General features: G+C 36.7%; 1 protein-coding gene and 1 pseudogene across 3 annotated transcripts in view; one reads left to right on the top strand and one right to left on the bottom strand.

Annotated features, from left to right (window-relative positions):
- Window positions 1-18,218, bottom strand: part of AK5 (adenylate kinase 5) — a 202,504-nt gene that overhangs the window by 117,904 nt on the left and 66,382 nt on the right. The gene's annotated exons all lie outside the window — the stretch shown is intronic.
- On the top strand, window positions 5,183-5,301 carry LOC111736897 (annotated as a pseudogene).

The following is an 18,218-nucleotide window of genomic DNA, read 5'->3' as shown; positions in this document are numbered from 1 at the left end:
CTCAAATTTTTTTTGGTAGACCAGATATACTTGTGAGTGAGACCATTTTGCTGAGAGACCTTTCAAATGTCAAATGTACTTCAATTGGGTCTATCAGTTTCTCCGGAGGTAGGAGTGATCTCCTCCTGTCAGAGGGCAGGGTCTTGACCATTGGTGCTGTGCACAGGGCAGGGCAGGGGACCATGGTCTGACAGCCTTGTGGGCAGGTCCTCAATCCACTTTTAGTCTATAGCTCACCTGGCCTGCTGTACTAGGTGTTATGGGCTGATTCGTGTCCTCAAAATTCATATGTCGAAGTCCTCATTCCCAGTACCTCAGAATGTGACTGACTGTATTTAGAGACAGGGTCTTTAAAGAGGTAATTAAGTTAAAATGAGGTCATATTGGTGGGCCCTAATTCAATATGACTGGTCCTTATAAGAAGAGGAGATTGGGACACAGATGACAGAGAAGGAAGATTGTGTGAGGACTTAGAGAGAAGGTAGCCATCTCCAAGCCAAGCAGAGAGGTGTCAGAAGAAACCAATCCTGCTGACACCTTGATTTCAAACTTCTAAGCCTTCAAAACTATGAGCAATAGTTCTGCTGTTTAAGCCACCCAGTCTGTGATACTTTGGTATGGCAGCCCTAGCATAATAATATACTTGGTGTTTTTGCATCTTGAGTTTTCCTTGATTAATTTCTATGGGGAAGAGCCCTCAAATTCTTCTTAGGGGAAACAGTGTTCTGTATGTGGGTATGGGGGTGGGGGGAGCCAACTCTTTTGTATGCTAATTTTCCATAAATTTTAGTATTTAGCACTCAGCCTTATCTTTATGTTCTGCCATACTTGGTGCATCCAAATCCTGACTCTTTACAGGGCTTTGCTTTTTCCTTTGTTCATAACCTCCTTGTACACATTTTAAACTGCGACTTCCCTCTTCTCAGTTAAATGAATTACTTGTACCCCATCTGTCTTATGCCTTCCAAAGACTTATTGGACTCTTATTCATAGATGGCCTCTCTTGTTATCATTGTTCTTATGCTTTGTACATTTAAAAAAAATTTCCTTTATCAATATGTTAGTAGGCTCTTGGGAGGGAGAGGAAATAAATATGACTGGGTCAGCTAGCCATTCTTAATCTGACTCAAATCTTTACTTAATGTTAAAAATTGGGAATAAAAGCCATTTTTGATAAACTACTTAAAAGCAGGACTATAGTAATAGCAATGTCTTACATTTGATTAAAAATATTATTTATATTTGGATCTTAAAGTCTATGATTTCATTTTATGGCCATATAGTTTGAGGATTTAAAATTGAATAAATAATAGTTATACCATGTTCAGCATGATTCTGAACCAAATTTGATCTCATTTATAAATAATATAATATAGTAGAAATTACAAAATAATAAATACTTAGAGCAGTTTTACTGTAATATGAATTGACTGTATTATAGCATTTTAATAATGTATATTATAGTACCAGGGATAAAGATGATATTCACCAAAATATATTGATTAATAGGTTATTATCAAGTGGGTGGGATGCTCAGGACAGGGCAGTTTTCCTCATGTATCAGTATATTTTGGATATTTTGTTTTCATAAAATTGAACAGAGACTTTACAATGTGTAAGTGTATGTCTGTTTTTGTCCTCCTGCCTTGCTCTGACCCCCAGAAATGGATATTTGGACCAAACTCTACCTAGTTAGGCATCAAATTCTCTGTTTAATTAAGCAGCTTCTAGACTTTGTTTCCTCTTCTGAATTACATGGCATTAAATAAGTCATTGGTGAATTTTGAGTTCCACTTCTTGACTGGTTGCCTTTTACAAGAATATGTGCCAACATTTTTTGCATAAACGGTTGCTAAAGAAGGTGTATGCATTGGTGATAGTCATTATGAATTCCTTCTGAGAGAAATATTGTTTGATTTCATATTTACATTCTGTGTAAGTCTTTGCAAAATACTGCCTTTGCAAGTTAAAGTTAATTTAAAAAATTATATTTCCAAATGTTATAGAAAAATAAATATGGCACTTTTCAACCTAAAATGGCAAACACTTCATTGTCTTACCCATTTTCAATGTGTTTACATAATATTTTTTTCATATTTTTAATATATAATCAATGTTACCACATTTTGCTTTCTTTTCTACTGTCATGTATGGATCAGGTACTGTCCTCTGGGTTCAGCATTTATCTACTCATTTGATCCACCAACATTTCTATGAAGTAGGTACTATTTTCCCCATTTTACAGATGAAGAAGTTGAGGACTAGAGAGTTTAGGCATTTAACCTTACAGTTCTACACCTAGTAAAAGGTAGAGCCAGGACTTGCATCCAGGCAATTCGTTTCCATTCTACTATACTTCTTATTCCACGACTACCATACAACCCATGTCCCGCTCATTTTAATAGATGTTGTTCTCTACTTTGAATTGGCTTCCACAGTGATTGCTGGGCATGGGTTATTTCCAGTTTCCTTAAGAGTCATAGAGACCAGTGCAAAAAAGTTTCCTATTTTTTTTCTTCTTTTCTTTTCCTTCCTCCCTTTCCCCCTTGTTTTCTTTTCTCCTCCTCCTCCTCCTCCTCCTCCTCCTCTTTTTTTTCCCTGTTTTTATTTTGCACTATTTCAGTAGAAACATGGTGTAGTAGCTTGGGTAAACCAAAATTTGAATCTCTCTGAGCAAGTGATTTATTTAACCTTTCTGGGTCTCTGGTTCTTCATCTTTAAAACACAGTCAGTAATATCCACCTGTTGTAATTTAGTAAGGATATGATACAATATCTGTTTTAAACTCCATTGGCTTGCGAGGCCTTTGTGAAATGCATACTTTAAGCACTGACCAAGGTCAGTTATTTATGGTTTTTAGGTTCACATGATATATAAGTTATAATCTGAGAAATGCCATATAATGAAAGTATGGCTATCAAACAGTATTAACGAATTTCACTATGTTTCTTCTTTCTATCCTCTACATTTATTTTGTTTTCAAATTTCAACATGAACGCTTTGCCTATACTTTAAAGACAGATGTGTCCTGCTTAAGCCCAAGTACCTGAGTTACAGAGTTAAAGAAGCCACTAATTAATTCATAAATCTACAACATAGAACATGCTCCTCCATCTTCAAATTTACCACATTTTCAAGGTCCCCCAAGGCCACCATGAAGATTATTTGGATCACTAGGAACAAAGAACCTAAAGGTGACACTCAGCGGCCCTTTAAGCCTTTGAGAATCTCTGATGCAAATCTTCAGGGCTCCTAAATACAAAAGACAAATAAACCTGCTGTCACTTGCTGTCAGCAGAGAAAAGAAAAAAAGGAATCTAGAGCTCCTGCTTTTCAGGAGTATGTGATGAAAATGATTAATGTGCTCTGCAAAACCAGTCTCAAGTGGGGGCAAGTCTCAAGTGGGGGTGCCAAAGATGCCAGCTGCATCTTTTGCAAGGGGGACCCTTATCTATAAATGAGACAGTCATCTGAAGCTTTCTTCCAAGGCGTACACATCGCTAGGAATCTCTGCCATACATGGCTTCTTCCTATTTAATCACTGATCCCTCTCATATCTGATCCATCTTAAACCTTCCAAAGTCAAAGAACAAATGACTTTCTCAGACCATGAGACTGTGGGATAATGCTGCACAGGTGGTTGAGAGTAGAGAGCAAAATTAATAAACATGATTTTTACAGCGTAGGAACACAGTATGTTCTCTCTTGTGCCTGCTGTGCTATGTTTTTGCCCAGACCTCCCAAGATTGTGAAAGCATGTCCGTCTAATACAGAGCAGCTGGAATAATAACCTGCCTCAAACAGTTTGTTGTACCTCTTCTCTGTTCAAATCTATGGCAGTTTGTTGTCCTAAGAAATCTAAAACTTGCCTCAGTCTAGAGATTCTAAGTACTTCTGACACTTCAATTGCATCAGTCCTAATCCTTGTTGCCTGACAGCTCCAACATATTCCCTGGAGAGCTTCTTCAGTTTTGCATATGACTTCACATACCCTCTCTTCAGTTCATATGATGACTTCTTCCCTGACTCTTCATCAATCCAAATTTCTTTAATATATATCTTTAATTAATCAAACTCTACCTTCAAACACAACTATACAGCTTCACATGTAAGAGTAAGGACCTTATGACAGCATATTCCTAAATCTTACCTCTCATCTTTTGCGCTTACACATTTTTTTACAACTTACATTGTCATATACTTTGCTTTTACATGTTATGAACATGAGAAACATACCTCATACCTACTGATTTTTCTTTAGGCAGTTTTGAGTAACTAAAAATGAGAAAAAATGAGTTTTCCTTTAACATTTCTTAAATTGTAGGTCTGCTGGGAATGAATTCTCTCGGTTTTTATTTGTCTGAGGAAATCTTGATTTCTTCATTTTTGAAAGGTATTTTCACTAGGTACAGAATTCTTTGTTCACTCTTTTTCCATTTCAGCACTTTAAAGATGTTACTTTACAGTTTTTAGCTCTGCAAATTTTCTGACAAGAAGTGTGCTGTGATTCTTTTCTTTGTTCCTCTGTATACAATGTGTTTTTTTTTCTTTCTGCCTTCAGGATTTTCTTTTGTCTCCTGTTTGCAGCAGTTTGATTGTTATATGCTTAGATGCTTTGTTTGTTTTTGTATTTACGTTTACTGAGCTTCTTGTGTCTATGGTTTGGTGTCCATCCTTATTTTTAGAAAATTACTTCTTTAGTTTAAATTAAATTTAAATTCCTCTATCCTTTCTCTCTCCTCTCCCTTCTGGCATTCAAATAACATGTATGTTAGATCTTTTGATACGTTCAATTCTTTTTTTTTCTTTTTTCACTTCTGTTTTAGCTTGGGTAATTTCTAGTAAACTTTCCTAAAGTTCTCTGAGTCTTTCCTTGGCTATGTTGAATAAAATTGTTTCATGATTTTTAGAAAAATAACATCATAAAACAACATGATATCAAGGAGGTATTTACAAGTTGCTATAGGAACACAAAGGACTAAGTTTTCAAGAGAGTGTGACATTTAAGTTAAGTCTTAAAGAATGAGTAGGGATACTCCAAGGGTAAAAAGTATGTAAAGTAACATCTTTTACAAAATCGCAGAGGTATAAAACTGTATTCTCTACTTATGAAAACATTACTATTTTAGTAGAGTCAGAAAGAAAGAAGAATAGCCCTATGTTCATGCTCAAGAAATCTTCAGTCTACGGCCATGCTACCCCGAACATGCCTGATCCTGTCTGATCTCAGAAGCTAAACAGGGTCAGGCCTGGTTAGTACTTAGATGGGAGACCACCTAGGAAGATCAAGTGCTGTAGGTGTAAAAAAAAAAAAAAAAAATTTCATGTTATTCAAGAGATAACAGGGAAGCAATGAAAGATTTTAACCATTTGAATGACACGACGGTACATATCATCCATGAACCATGTGGATATATTTCCTGGAAAGGACTGGTTTGAAAATAGAGAAAGCGATGAATTATTATAGCGATACCAACAAGAAGGAATTGAGAGTCACTAAAAGAAAACTGTAGTAGCAGGAATAAGGAAGAAAGGACAACCTAGAAGTTAGGATGACGAGAACTTGGGTACTGATTGGACATGAGGGTATGAGAGAGAGGGTGGTCAAGGGTGACTGAGATTTTTGACATGGGCGCCTTAGGAGATGGTGTTGACATTTAGTAAGGTAAGGAATGTAGAAAAGAAGCAGGTTGGGAGAGAGCAGAAATAGTAAATCCTGTCTTGGACAGGTTGTGTTAAATTGGCCACAGGACATTAAGTAGAGAGGACTCCATTCTCAGGGAGTCTGATATATTATTTTTGAGCTCCTACAGAGAGTATGAGGAGGAGAGAGGAGAGTTACGAGAGAAACTGAGAAACAATGCAGTCTGAGAGGAGAAACGGAGCCCACAAAAGATAAGGAGAGGATGTACTTTTTAGGCAAGTGATTATCACATTACTTTGAACACACAAGTGGAATGCTATAACTGCTCATTCCAGCTTTACCACAGAGTAATGCTTTAATGGTGTCACTTAATGAGAGTGAGACTCCTATTTATTTCTCATTTTATCCATGTCTCTTTTACTTTGGCTGATGTTGTACAACATTTCTAGTAAATATAACACCAAAATGCCAATGATTCTTTCAGAAAATCAAAGAGAAAAAAAATCAAAGAGAAGAACCATAGGAATCGCCACATGCACCAGAGATCAAGTCAATAAAAAAAGGAAGACAAGTTTTTTATAGCACTGAGTGCACTGAAATTTTCACTTACTAGCTTGGTTTTGCATCAAGTGCAGATAACGGTAGGCTCCCTTTCCCCAGTTACTAAAAAGCGAGCATTGTCAGAGCCTGCCTCAAACCACTTGCTTTCCCTCTTGATTTGCATTAAGTGAGTATGATAAGAGAAGGATGGAGTCTGAACCGTGTGGCAGTAGACTCTAAATCAAATTATTGTCATGTTCCCTAATTATTGTTCAGTGTCTGGAGTCTAAAGTGACATAAACCAGTGGTGCCCTCTTGAGTTTTAATGCAGCGCCAGAAGTCTGAGGCTGTAGTGGATGTGTTAAACACTGAAGCATGACTCTCACTGCTGTTTTTTCCATAGGAAACTGTGAAACATTTAAAAAATTTAATCATTAGCTAGTATGCGAATCCCTAGTAACTGAAACACATAGCTCTCGGCAGATTACAATACATTTGTCCCTACATTCTCTCACTTCAGCATCACAGATACCTAGTGAAATAGGTAATAACATGATTTATCCATTTCCAAAAATGAGAAAACGGAGGTTCAGAAGTTAAGTGATTAGGACATACATGTAGGAAGTGGCAGGGCTGAGAGTCAATCCCAGGCTTCCAAATTCCAAACCATAATCTTTTTCTTATATGACACTATCTCCAGTATGAAACCAAGACTGTGGATCTGTTTCATTACTGCAGCCTTTCTGACTAGGTGTATTCTATTGAGTGAGCATAAAAAGAAGTGGCTAGTGCAGCATTAAGATGATCCAGTGAGATCCAGTCTCCTAGCTTTAGAGATTACCTATTGCACAATATCCCCAGATAGGGACCTAAGAAGCGGCCCTGAAGAATTCAGTCCATCAAAATATTTGGGACCTATAGAGATTCTAAAAACAAAAAACAAACAAAAATCTCTTCTCACACTGAACAAAATATGAAGAGAAAGTAGATGGGGCACAGAGAATCAATACCCTACAGACGTTCCACTTGCTCTGGTATTATTTGTTTTAGGCCTGTTATGGCAGATTCCCAGCATGCAAGCCTTCACCTTCTTTTCTTGCATTTGCGGCAGATACTGCTAGGCGACTAGACACTCTGATAGAGCTCAAATTGCTCACCTACCTCAGCACAGCTTCTAAGAAGCTACTTGTCAAGTTGCGCATGTCAGATAAAATATTTTGGCATTCCAGTTTTAGGTCAATGATCTGAAGTGCTTTGTGTTACATCACAGCACCATGAGCAGAGGTTTTGACCTGGCTTGAATCACAGAGAGCTCTCTGTTTCATTAGTCGTATGATCTTGGCCAAGTACTTGCAAGTCCCTCTATAGCCTCAGTTTCCTCATCTATAAAATGAGACTAATAATACCTTAAAGCACAGCATTATTGATACTAAACGAGATAATAAATATGAGTTGCTTAGCTCATTGCCTGGCACATAATAAGCACGGAGTAAATAGTGAACTTGCTATAGATGTTACATAATGCCCACATGAAAAGAGTGATTAATTTTAGAAGTTTGACAAGAATGCACTTACTAATATACTTAAAGAATAAAAATTGGGTATGCACACATACATCATATTTAGTTATTTATATTTTGCTTAGAGAATGTCAAAATGTTTGGAAATCGTGGCTTCAAATTTTTGTCTATTGGCATTCAGGTGGCTAGAAGACTTCCCAGAGTTTCTTTTGCCCAATGCTACTTTTTGCATAAGTAACCCTGAGTCCTTATGTATCCAAAATGATTTGGTAGATACATTTTTTTTAAATCAAAGAGAGAATAGGCTCAGAAATTCACTCTTAAACATTGGCATTTTGACATTAGTAAGTTAAATGTATTAAAAATGACTAAAAGTCATACTTTGGTTTTAGAATATTAAATCTAAGGATTTAGTAACAAACAGTTTTGTTAAGGATTCTTTCTTTTTTGTTATTACTGAGAATGCTGAAATTTAATAATTTTTTTTCCATGAAGATGTGAGAAAAGGTGTGAGAAATCTTTGGTGTTTAATTTTGGTGTTTAAGTGCTTATAAAAGATTGGGCTAAGTTCTTGCATTTTCACGACTGTTACTGTGAAAGAGGAAATGGCATGCATTTCTCTCTGTGTTGTACAATTTTTGTTTTTAGAATTTTTTAAAGCACTTTTCTAAAAGTCTCTGTAAAATTTCAATGGAAACACATTTTAAAAAATCTAGTGGCGGTATTCAAAGTCTGATAACTAACTGTCAGTGATAAAAAATGTATGAAGGGGATGGGTTGTTATTTTTGATTTATCAAAGGTAAGCACATGGTAACAGGGCATGCTGCATTAATAAGCATTAGGAATAAGAACAATAAACAAAAAAAATCAAAAGCAGATAAGAGAGGTCTAAAAGTTCAGATGAGCACATCCTTTCGTGGGGGCAGTTACAAGTCATTTCTGAGGGGGTCAAGCAGCCTGGGTTGGACAAATTAAACCATGTAATTCTGTCCTTTCAACACCACTTCTTTCTCCCAGGATGGATCAGAGCTCAATAACTAAAAATTTTACTCCCTTTCCTTCCATTATTCTCTAGTTTGCACACTATTTACAAAGTAGTAAATAATGGAAACTTTCATGTATCAAACATTTATTAAATGCTAGGCTCTTTAGACGAGTTATCTTTTTAAAATCCTAATAATCCTGTGGAGTAGGAGCTATTATTTCTATTTTATAGTGAAACTGACTCCAATGGAAGGTAAGCTTCTCCGATGTTATGTGGGTGGTGACAGAGTTTCCATTAGAACCCAGGGCTGGCTGGCTGACTTGAAAGTCCACATTTTTTTGCAACCATGCTTTTAAGCAGAGTCTCAAATGCCTAACTGGTAAGCAATGGTGAGAATAAAAAGGAGCCCCCAACTGAGGGACCCTAGACAGAAAGGGACTTGCTAGCAGGCTTAAAAGTGCCATTGAATTAACTTCCAAACTTGTTGCTTTTGCTATCTCCTTTGACACCCCTTTTCCAAATAGCACCTTCAAGGCTATAAAATAGTCTTTCCTTGGAAATCTTTAGGCTTCAGGGAAAATTACAAGGTTGGACCCTGCCCCCTTTTGCTTAGCTAGACAGACTAGTTAGCCAACTCCTGGGAAAGCTACTTTAATGTAATCCACATAAATATGTTCTTGGAAGGCTCTAAGTAATGCCAAGAAGGGCTCCTGGTCATGTGAGAACTATAGTTAAGAATAAAAACACATTATCATGAATTAGAGCCTATGTGGAATTCTGACTGCAAGAGAGAAGGTACTTACTGTATGAAAACATGTGAATAGAAAGAGAATTTGAATATTTATAGTCTCCCCGTGCCCACATCATCTCTTGTTCCACATAAGATCAAATTAGCAAGTAATGAAAAGTGGCATTCAGTCATGCATTAATGATTTTAAAAAAGGAATAAAAAAGCATAACTGGTAAAGGAAGGCTTTAGAAGGGAGTTGTAGAATAAAGTATGGCAGCCATTTTTAACTTCAAGACAGTAATGGGCAGCCAGAATAAGCCCAGAAGAACTTGAATGGTTAAGGAGGCACTGGGCTGTTTTGAAGCAACGCTCAGCCAGGAGGAAGGGTCTTAGAGCTTGGAGCCCAGGCTGCTGGCTGTGCACCACTTGGCAGGCTCACCACGCTGTACTGGGTTGGAGGCTAGAGGCTGGTATCTCACTCCTGGCACAAGGGAAGTAAAGCGGTCCTTCCATTCTCTGTGGCTTTCTAGAACAAGAAACTGTACTAAATGGGAGAATAACCAAGAGGAGGAATATCATTCAATATTTCTATCCCGTTCATCATTGTTTCTTCTGACAATCTTGACCCCTCTCTGAAGTTTTTAAACTCTAATGAAGTTGTAGTAGATTATTCATTAATCACACATGAAGCTGGAAAATAAATTGTAATCCAATTTCCTCCCAGTCTGTGTGCAATTTCTTCTACTTGGTGTGAAAGGTTACTCTGAGGAATCCTGTAGGGTTTTGAGGCTGCCTGAGAGTTTGTGAGAGAGTCAATGAGAGGGATGATTTGTTAGGGGCCCAAAGGTAGAATGTGCTTCCTTTCAGCTTTGAGATTTGGGGCTTAATCACTTTTTAGTGACTTCTGGGAAGAAGTGTCAGGCAGCCAAGCTCGCTGCTGGAATTCTCCACAGAGCTGGAGGTGAAGTGTGAAAACAAAAGCTGTGTACCTGCTGCTTGGGACAGGCGTGTGCAAGTGAGAACCAGCAGGGTGGGATCAGAGCCCTGAAGTAGGCATCTGCCTCATCCCTAGCCCCAGACTCTCAGCCAGCTGCTCCTCTCACATCCGCCTCAGTCAGCAAGGGCAGGAACATGCTGCTGAAAAAGTTTCCCCCAACAGCATGAGATGCTGTTTCTGGAAGAAAGTGATATGGGGAAATTATATGGCTTCCTCAAAGCAGATATAATTGCTATGTCACAACGACAGTAAATGCCATATTGGAAATGGCATGTACTGGCAGTGGCTTTAAAGTGTGTGTGTTTTTTTTTTTTTTTGGAGAAGAACATGGTTGTACTCTGAACTCTAAAACTTGTCTATTTTTCTTTAATATTTTATAGTGAATTTATCCTAAATGTTTCTGTCAAAGTGCTTTCTTAAACTACTTAAATGTTTACTACCTTTTAAAAGTAATAATTACTTCTGAAATAAAATACAATTTCCTTGTAATTCAAATACTTCTATTATAATAGGTTCTTATTTTAAACAATTCACATTTACGATTTTCATATTATACAAAAGGCAGTACAGTCCCATTTTGTCTTCAGATAGACAAATGTAAGAAGCCAAAATTAATATATCTCTTAAGCTTAATTGATACAGGAGATACAAAGATTATATGTGTGATAACAGACTGAGATGACAACAGAAGATTGTATTAATGTGAATAATTTAGGAGAGCCTATGACAGTATGTCTTACTTGTTTGAAGACAAAAATTAGAGAAAATAAAAGTAGTGTTTGTTTTCACTTTGAAAAAAACAATTTGCTAATATAATATTTCCTTAAAAATTTAGATTACTATATGTTTTAAAAGTAGATCTTACTAACATGTATATTCTTCTGACTATATTTGAAGTTGTGTATTGGAGAGGGAACAATCTTTGGAGTTAGGCCTATTTCAGTTTGAAATCTGGCTTTATCACATACTATCTGATTTTAGAAAGGTCATTTAACCTCAACAAGCCTCAGCTTTCTTATCTGTAAAATGGATTTTTTGAATCAGAATGTAAATGAGCATCATTTCAAAGAACCAAACATTTGGTAGCCTGACATTAACTGCAAATAGTACAGGTTGATTAAGGAGTATACATGACCACCTTTGATTGTTAAATGGAGCAGGATCCTTAAATTAAGATTACATGTATTAATCTTTAGAGATCCACATCTAACTAGTAAAGTATTATCACATTATTCAACCAGAAGACAAAAGAACCCTTTCTAATATACATAACGAGTTCTTTTGTGAATAATTAGTTTTGGAACTAAAGGCCAGCAGAAAGTAACTGTAGTGTCTCAGCACTTCTGAAGTATGATGATACTCTTCACAGACCACTAACATTTAACAATGAGGAGTGAAAGTTAAGGTGCATCAATTGTATTAATTAAGAAATAGAAAAAACACTAAGTCCTCTGCTTGGAAAATATATAACCTAAGAGTCAACATTAAATCACTCAGTAATTTATCAGCATTTTAGCCCCGTCTTTCATGATTCTTACTATCTAATGTAGAGAGGCAGACAATGAAGAAAACTAATTAAATAGTCTACTAGAAGGTAACAAATGCCCAGGAAAATAATAAAGCAAGTAAAGAGGGTAGGGAGTGTGAGTGAAGGGACGTTATGATTTTGAATAGTGGGTCAAATAAGATCTCAATGGGAAGGTAATACAAGAAAAAGACCTGAAGAGGGTAAGAAGCATGCCATGTGGATATCAAGAAAGAGCATTCCAGACATAGGAAACAGCAAAATTGAGGCCATGTGGAGGAAATATGCCTGGTGCATTCAGAGAACAGTAGAGAGGACAGTGAATGAAGTGGAGTAACAAAAAGAAAAGGAGGAGGCATGAGGTCAGAGAGGTAACAAGACACCACATTAAACATAGGGCCAGGTGGGCCGGGATGTAAAGCATTTGGTTTTTACTTTGAGATGAGACACTCTGACACCAGTTGAAGGATTTGAACAGGGAAGTGATATATTCTATTAGATTTTTCAAACATATTTTTGGGGGCTTCTTCGTGGCTAGTTTGCAGTGGGGCAAGGCTGGAAGCAGGGAGACCATCTGGGAGGCTACTGTGATAATCCAGGAGAGAGATGGTGTGGCCTGGACTAGGATGGTACTCGTGGAGGTTCTGAGAAGCAGTGGGATTTTGGACATATTTTGAAGGAAAGAGCCAATCGGGTTTGTTGACAGATTGGACACGGAGTGCAAGGTTAGACAGAAGTCAAAGATTACAAAGCTTTGGCTTGAGCTACTAACAGAAGGATAGAGTTGCCATCAACTGAAATGAAGACCAGAGCAGAGCAGGGTTGAGAGTGTGTGGGTGGTGGGAGAACAAGAGGCAGGAGGTCAGTTTGTGCATATTATACTTGAGATGCTTATTAGACATCCAAACGGAGATGTAAAGTGGGCAGTTGGATATTGAAGTCCAGAATTCAAGGAAGAGGTTATACTTGGAGAAATAAAATTTGAGTCAGCAGTGTATAGAGAATTCATAGACATGCAGGCAGATAAGATCACCAAGGAAGTGAATACATCTTTGGTAGATATTCTTATTCTTAAACACTTATCTTTATCTATGGTCATTTCGTCAGGACAGATTTCTAGGAGTGAAATTATTGGATCGAAAGGCATGTACAAGGCTCTGGATACATATTGCCAAAGTGCTTTTCAAGGTGACAACAATTTATATTATCAGCCAACAATGAATATTATACTTTAATCCCTTTTAATTTGACACATATAATAGTGAAGTCTTATTTTTCATTTGATTTTTCTGATCATTAGCGAAGTAAAAAGCTTTTATAATGTTTTTGTTGATTATTTTTTTTCTTCTGCGCACTGGCTGTTAACGTCTAGCGTAGAGTGTATCTGTTGGGGGTACTTTTTAAAAAAATTGTAATTTGCATAAATTATAGCTTTATTATTTAAATTTTTTTATTATTCTTTTTTTTAAATATAGGATAAGGAAGTACAAGCTAAGAAGAGAGATCGAATTGATGTCATTGTGTTCTTTCCGGTAACTTGTGAGTTGTCACATTCCAGGCCATTTTACATGCTTGGGCAAATAATGACAATGGTGATATTAAGATTTATAATAAGAAATACATATGTGATCGTTGTCACTGTTTCTGGAACAAAGTACCAAAAACATTGGAATTTCCTAAGTGACAAAAATAGTAAAGGTGTCTTTTGTCATGTTAATGGAGACTTCTGGATTGCATCTAGGATAGGGACTGTTACCTGGGGAATCAACCATGTGATTAGAAGGATGGAATTTTCAGTTACATTACCGACTTTTCAAAGGAGAAGAGAGGGGCTGGATAATGAGTTTAATCACCAATGGCCAATGATTTAATCAATCATGCCTGTCTCATAAAGCCTCCATAAAAACCCCAAAGGAGAGAGGATACGAGAGCCTCTGGGTTGGTGAACACATGGAGATTTGGGGAGAGTGATGCACGCTCCCCTCCCTTTTCCCATACCTTGCCCTATGCATTTCTTCCATCTGTCTCTTCCTGACTTATAGCCTTCTATAATAAACCAGTAAGCTAGTAAATAAAATATTCCTCTAAGTTCTGTGAGCAAATTAATTTACTTTAGCAAATTAATCAAACCCAAGACAGGGTTCTTTGGAATCGCCAATAACCTGGGCTTGTGACTAGCTTCTGAAGTGGGGTGTTGGGGTGCAGATAGTCTTATAGAACTGAACTCTTAACCTGTGGGATCTGATAATACCTCCAGGTAGACAGAGTCAGACTTTCACTGAATTGTAGGACACCCAGCTGGTGTCAAAGCATTGCTTATTGGTGTGGGGAAGCCCTTCCTTCTCCCTGCCCCACACATTTGAATTGAATACAGACTTTCAGCAGTTTTAAAGTATTAAAGTATTTAACTACAATTGGGAAAGCATACATAATGTAGGGCATTTTTAAAAATACATAATGAAAAGAAAGATCAAACCAATGCTAAAGAAGTTTTAAAAAATTAAAACATTGCATTCACTAAAGTGAAATTATCTGAAAACTAGAAATATTGTCAATATTTCTAGAGGGTAAGTAGCAAACATTTTAGGTAAACTATTTTTTACTTTAATAATACATGGCAGTAAAGAAAATAACAACAACAACAACAAACATTTACATAGTACTATATGCCTAAGTGTTGTTTAAAGCACTTTATTTTTATTGCCTTATTCTTCTCTATTGCCCCATTCTTCTCAACTGTATGACACAGGTACCAGCTAGAGAAGTCTGAACCACAGACAGGGTGAGTAACCTGCCGGAGATGCCACAGGAGAACCTGGACTCTAACACACACAGTCTGTGTCAAGAGCCCAAACTTTCAGTTGTTTTATACATATTGTTTCATCTACTATTGATAGCAACCTTCAGAGGTAGATTTATCTCTCTATTCTAGAGACACAGAATATAGATACAGGACTTGCATAAGTCTTATAGGTAGAAAGAGATAGAAACTGGATTTGGCCCAGTCGCTTTGAGATCAAAGTTGTTATTCTTTACCCTAATACCACACTGCCTCCTAGGAAATAGTTCAGAGCCAAAATGTGTGGGACCAGTGTTAAGTAGTGAAGGAATTCAGAAACTGAGAAGATCAACAGAGGCTGGAAAAGTTGGGAAATAAAGGGTGAAATAAAGGGAAAAAAGATAGGATGTGAAAAATAGAATGGAAGAGGAAGTTCAACTTATGCAAGAGGAGTGAAGCTTGGGAGGGTGAACTGAAATGGCATGTGTAGGGGACGCTGAGACTAGGCTAGAAGAGTTTGTACTGGCTTGTGGGCTTGCATTGGTCTTATTCTTCTGTACTCTATATTGATAGATATTAATTATGTGGCCTTCTGTCTCTTCCACTGAATGCCCTTCCCATGAGCGAGTTTCTATCAAACTGTAGCTTCTAAGAGGCAGTAAAATTATCTTGCTCATTTTTGATTCATAGCCTATAAGGACTTAATGTACATGTGTTGAAATTAGTTGAATTGCTGCTTTTGATCTATTCTAAACTTTTAGATAAGGCTGCTTATATTCACAGTCAGTGTCAGTCTTGTCCTTTCAACGGTGTCCATTCTACCAGCATTAAAATGCATGTTAAGTCTCCCTTTCCTAAAATAAAAACAATGCGGTTTAAAACCAAACCAAACCAACACACAAACAAACCAAAAACTCTTTCCTCAGCGCCACTTTCCCCTCTAACTTCTGCTTCGGTTTTCTTCTTTCCTTCAGTCAAATGTTTTGAGTTTTCTCATCTCCAGATCCACTCATCTCCCACTTAGTCTTATATCTACTCCAAACTGGTGTCTCCCTCTGTCAATCTACCAAATGAGCAATGAACGATAAAATTTATGCATTACCTTCTAATTGTTAAAATGGACAGGCTTTTTTCTAGTCTTCATCTTGCTCAACTTTTCACAGAAGCAACTTTTCTCTTACATCTTTGACCACTTTCTCTTCCTCTCCTTGCCTCATCTTCCTCTATCACCCTTAAGATGTTGCTTTTTCTCAAACTCTCTCTTGCTCTTTAGGCAATGTTATCCAGTTACAACCTATTCACTAATAACAATACATAATTAATGAATTAATAAGTGGACAAACAACCTAGTGCCTTCTTTGGGCTGAGCCCTAAGAAGATCCATTTCTATTTCCTTTGTTGCTGACTGCTTTGTTGGACCTTCCCGCCCCCCCCCCACCCCCCCGTGCTGTTTTTGCATTTTCTTCTCAATCTTGCTAACCTATTTACTTGGTCCCATTACCAATTTCTCTGTGAGCCTCAGCTAACCCAAGAGCCATCCTTTGGTATGTTAATTTAAATCCTGGCTCTAACCAGTTTATTTAGTTTTGGATGACTTTCGATAGCATTTATTTCCAGTAGATTTCACGGAGGGAGAAAAAACACTGCCACTGAATTTGACAGTTGTTTGACATACCATGAAACCAGATAAATAATGTGAAGTAAAGCTGGTGAATTATCTGGGGAGGAGTTTAAGCTTAGTATGTATGTTTCCCTTACGGAAAACATTTCATTGTTTTCCTATAGATATCATATTACCGTGCTTAGTTTATTTGAGCTGACTTCTCCCACTTTTCTTTTTACTGGAACTGGCTCACTTACTGTTATTTTTGATCTTCAAGTGATGTAGTTTTTAATAATTTTTACTCATTTTTTAGATTACCGACAGAATATGTTATAGTAGAAAAACTTGTAGAAAAAAGAGAGGGAAAAAGATAAAAATCATTCATAATCCCACCCTCCAGATGTAACAAAACACATGAATTTTATTAACATGTTATCTATACAAGAATACTCTGTATATGCTGTAGCAAAAAGAAATAATTTTATTTTTTTTCTATAACATGAATTAACAGAATCTAGCTTTCCCATTTTATAATTCTTTTTTTCTTTTCTTTTATTTTCTTTTGAGTCCAGGGAATTTTTTTCTTCCATAAAAATACCAGTTCAATTTAAACCAATCATTATAAGTGATCTGAGTTTACAAAAATAGTCTTTTTCTTTCCTCTTTTTTTGAGAGGGGCTGGAAATTTATTATTCAATTGACAAATTACATTACTGTGGGTAAAATTCTAATTATGTCTGAGGTAAGAAAAAATAATTCTCTAAAAGATGACTCATTTTAAAATCAAAGAGCCAAGGATAGAAGGAATTTAAGATCTGAGAACTCTTTTTAAATAATTAAGGCAAAGTTCTACTTGTAGTCCAAAAGAGAGCTTAACCCTCTGCTTTGCCTGAATGTTTTCATGTTTAAGCTGTAAAATAGCTTATGTAAGGCACTGTCTTTTCTGAATTCCTACAGTAATCTGCAGAGTGCTCTGTAGATGTGTAATAAGCATAGGCCTTTTGACTCCTCAAGTCATGTGGATCAGAATAAATAATGATTTCATTTGTGTGTTCTATAGGTGACTTACAAAGGACTCTCACATCTTTTCTTATTTGAGGCTTCATGTCAATTTTGTGAAGTAGAAAATACTAGGTCATTATTACTGAGGCTTCAAGAGGCTAAATCGCCCAATAATAGCTTGTAAAAATGCTTATGATACAATTTTAAGTTAAAAAAATTTTATAGCAGAGTACTATATGTCAAAATATCATAGAAAAACACTGCATAGAAAAGACCTAAAATGTTAACAGTAGTTATTTCTGGATTACAGAATAATGGATGATTTTTATTTTCTCCTTATAATCATCTGCATTCTTCATCCCCAACACCCACCCACGCATGGGGGTGTGCGCGCATGCACACACATACACACACAATCTCCTCATAAATTTGTTTTAAAATGGAAGCATATGATTTTTACATAAAAAGAATTAAAAACAGAAGTAAACGGGATTCCATCTCTCCTCCTCTTGATAGAAGCTTGAAAGCTGCTCATCCTTCAGGCCGCTCTGCTTGCCAATGTTGAAAAGTAAAATGATAGAAAATAACATAGCATGCATCTGCCAAGACAGATTTGTGGTTGAGATTTCTTCTAAAAAATGTCTCCATTAAAATAAGTAGCTGTTGGTGTTGTCTCCTGATTTAGTCATTTTGAAAAGTAATGAGTAGTTTCCAGAACTGGATTTCAGCTTTCTCATGGAACTCATCACTTTGAATGGATATACCTTAGATGTGATTGAGCGTGTGATAAGAGGCAAATTTATCACTGGGCACATGTCATCTTCATAAAACATATTTGCATGATGCTGTTCAGCACAGTGAAGTGCTCGACAAATGTAAGCTATTATACATC

Source organism: Pteropus vampyrus, unplaced genomic scaffold, assembly GCF_000151845.1.
Source record: "Pteropus vampyrus isolate Shadow unplaced genomic scaffold, Pvam_2.0 Scaffold22, whole genome shotgun sequence".
NCBI lineage: Eukaryota > Metazoa > Chordata > Mammalia > Chiroptera > Pteropodidae > Pteropus > Pteropus vampyrus.
This window is presented reverse-complemented; position numbering and strand designations above follow the sequence as displayed.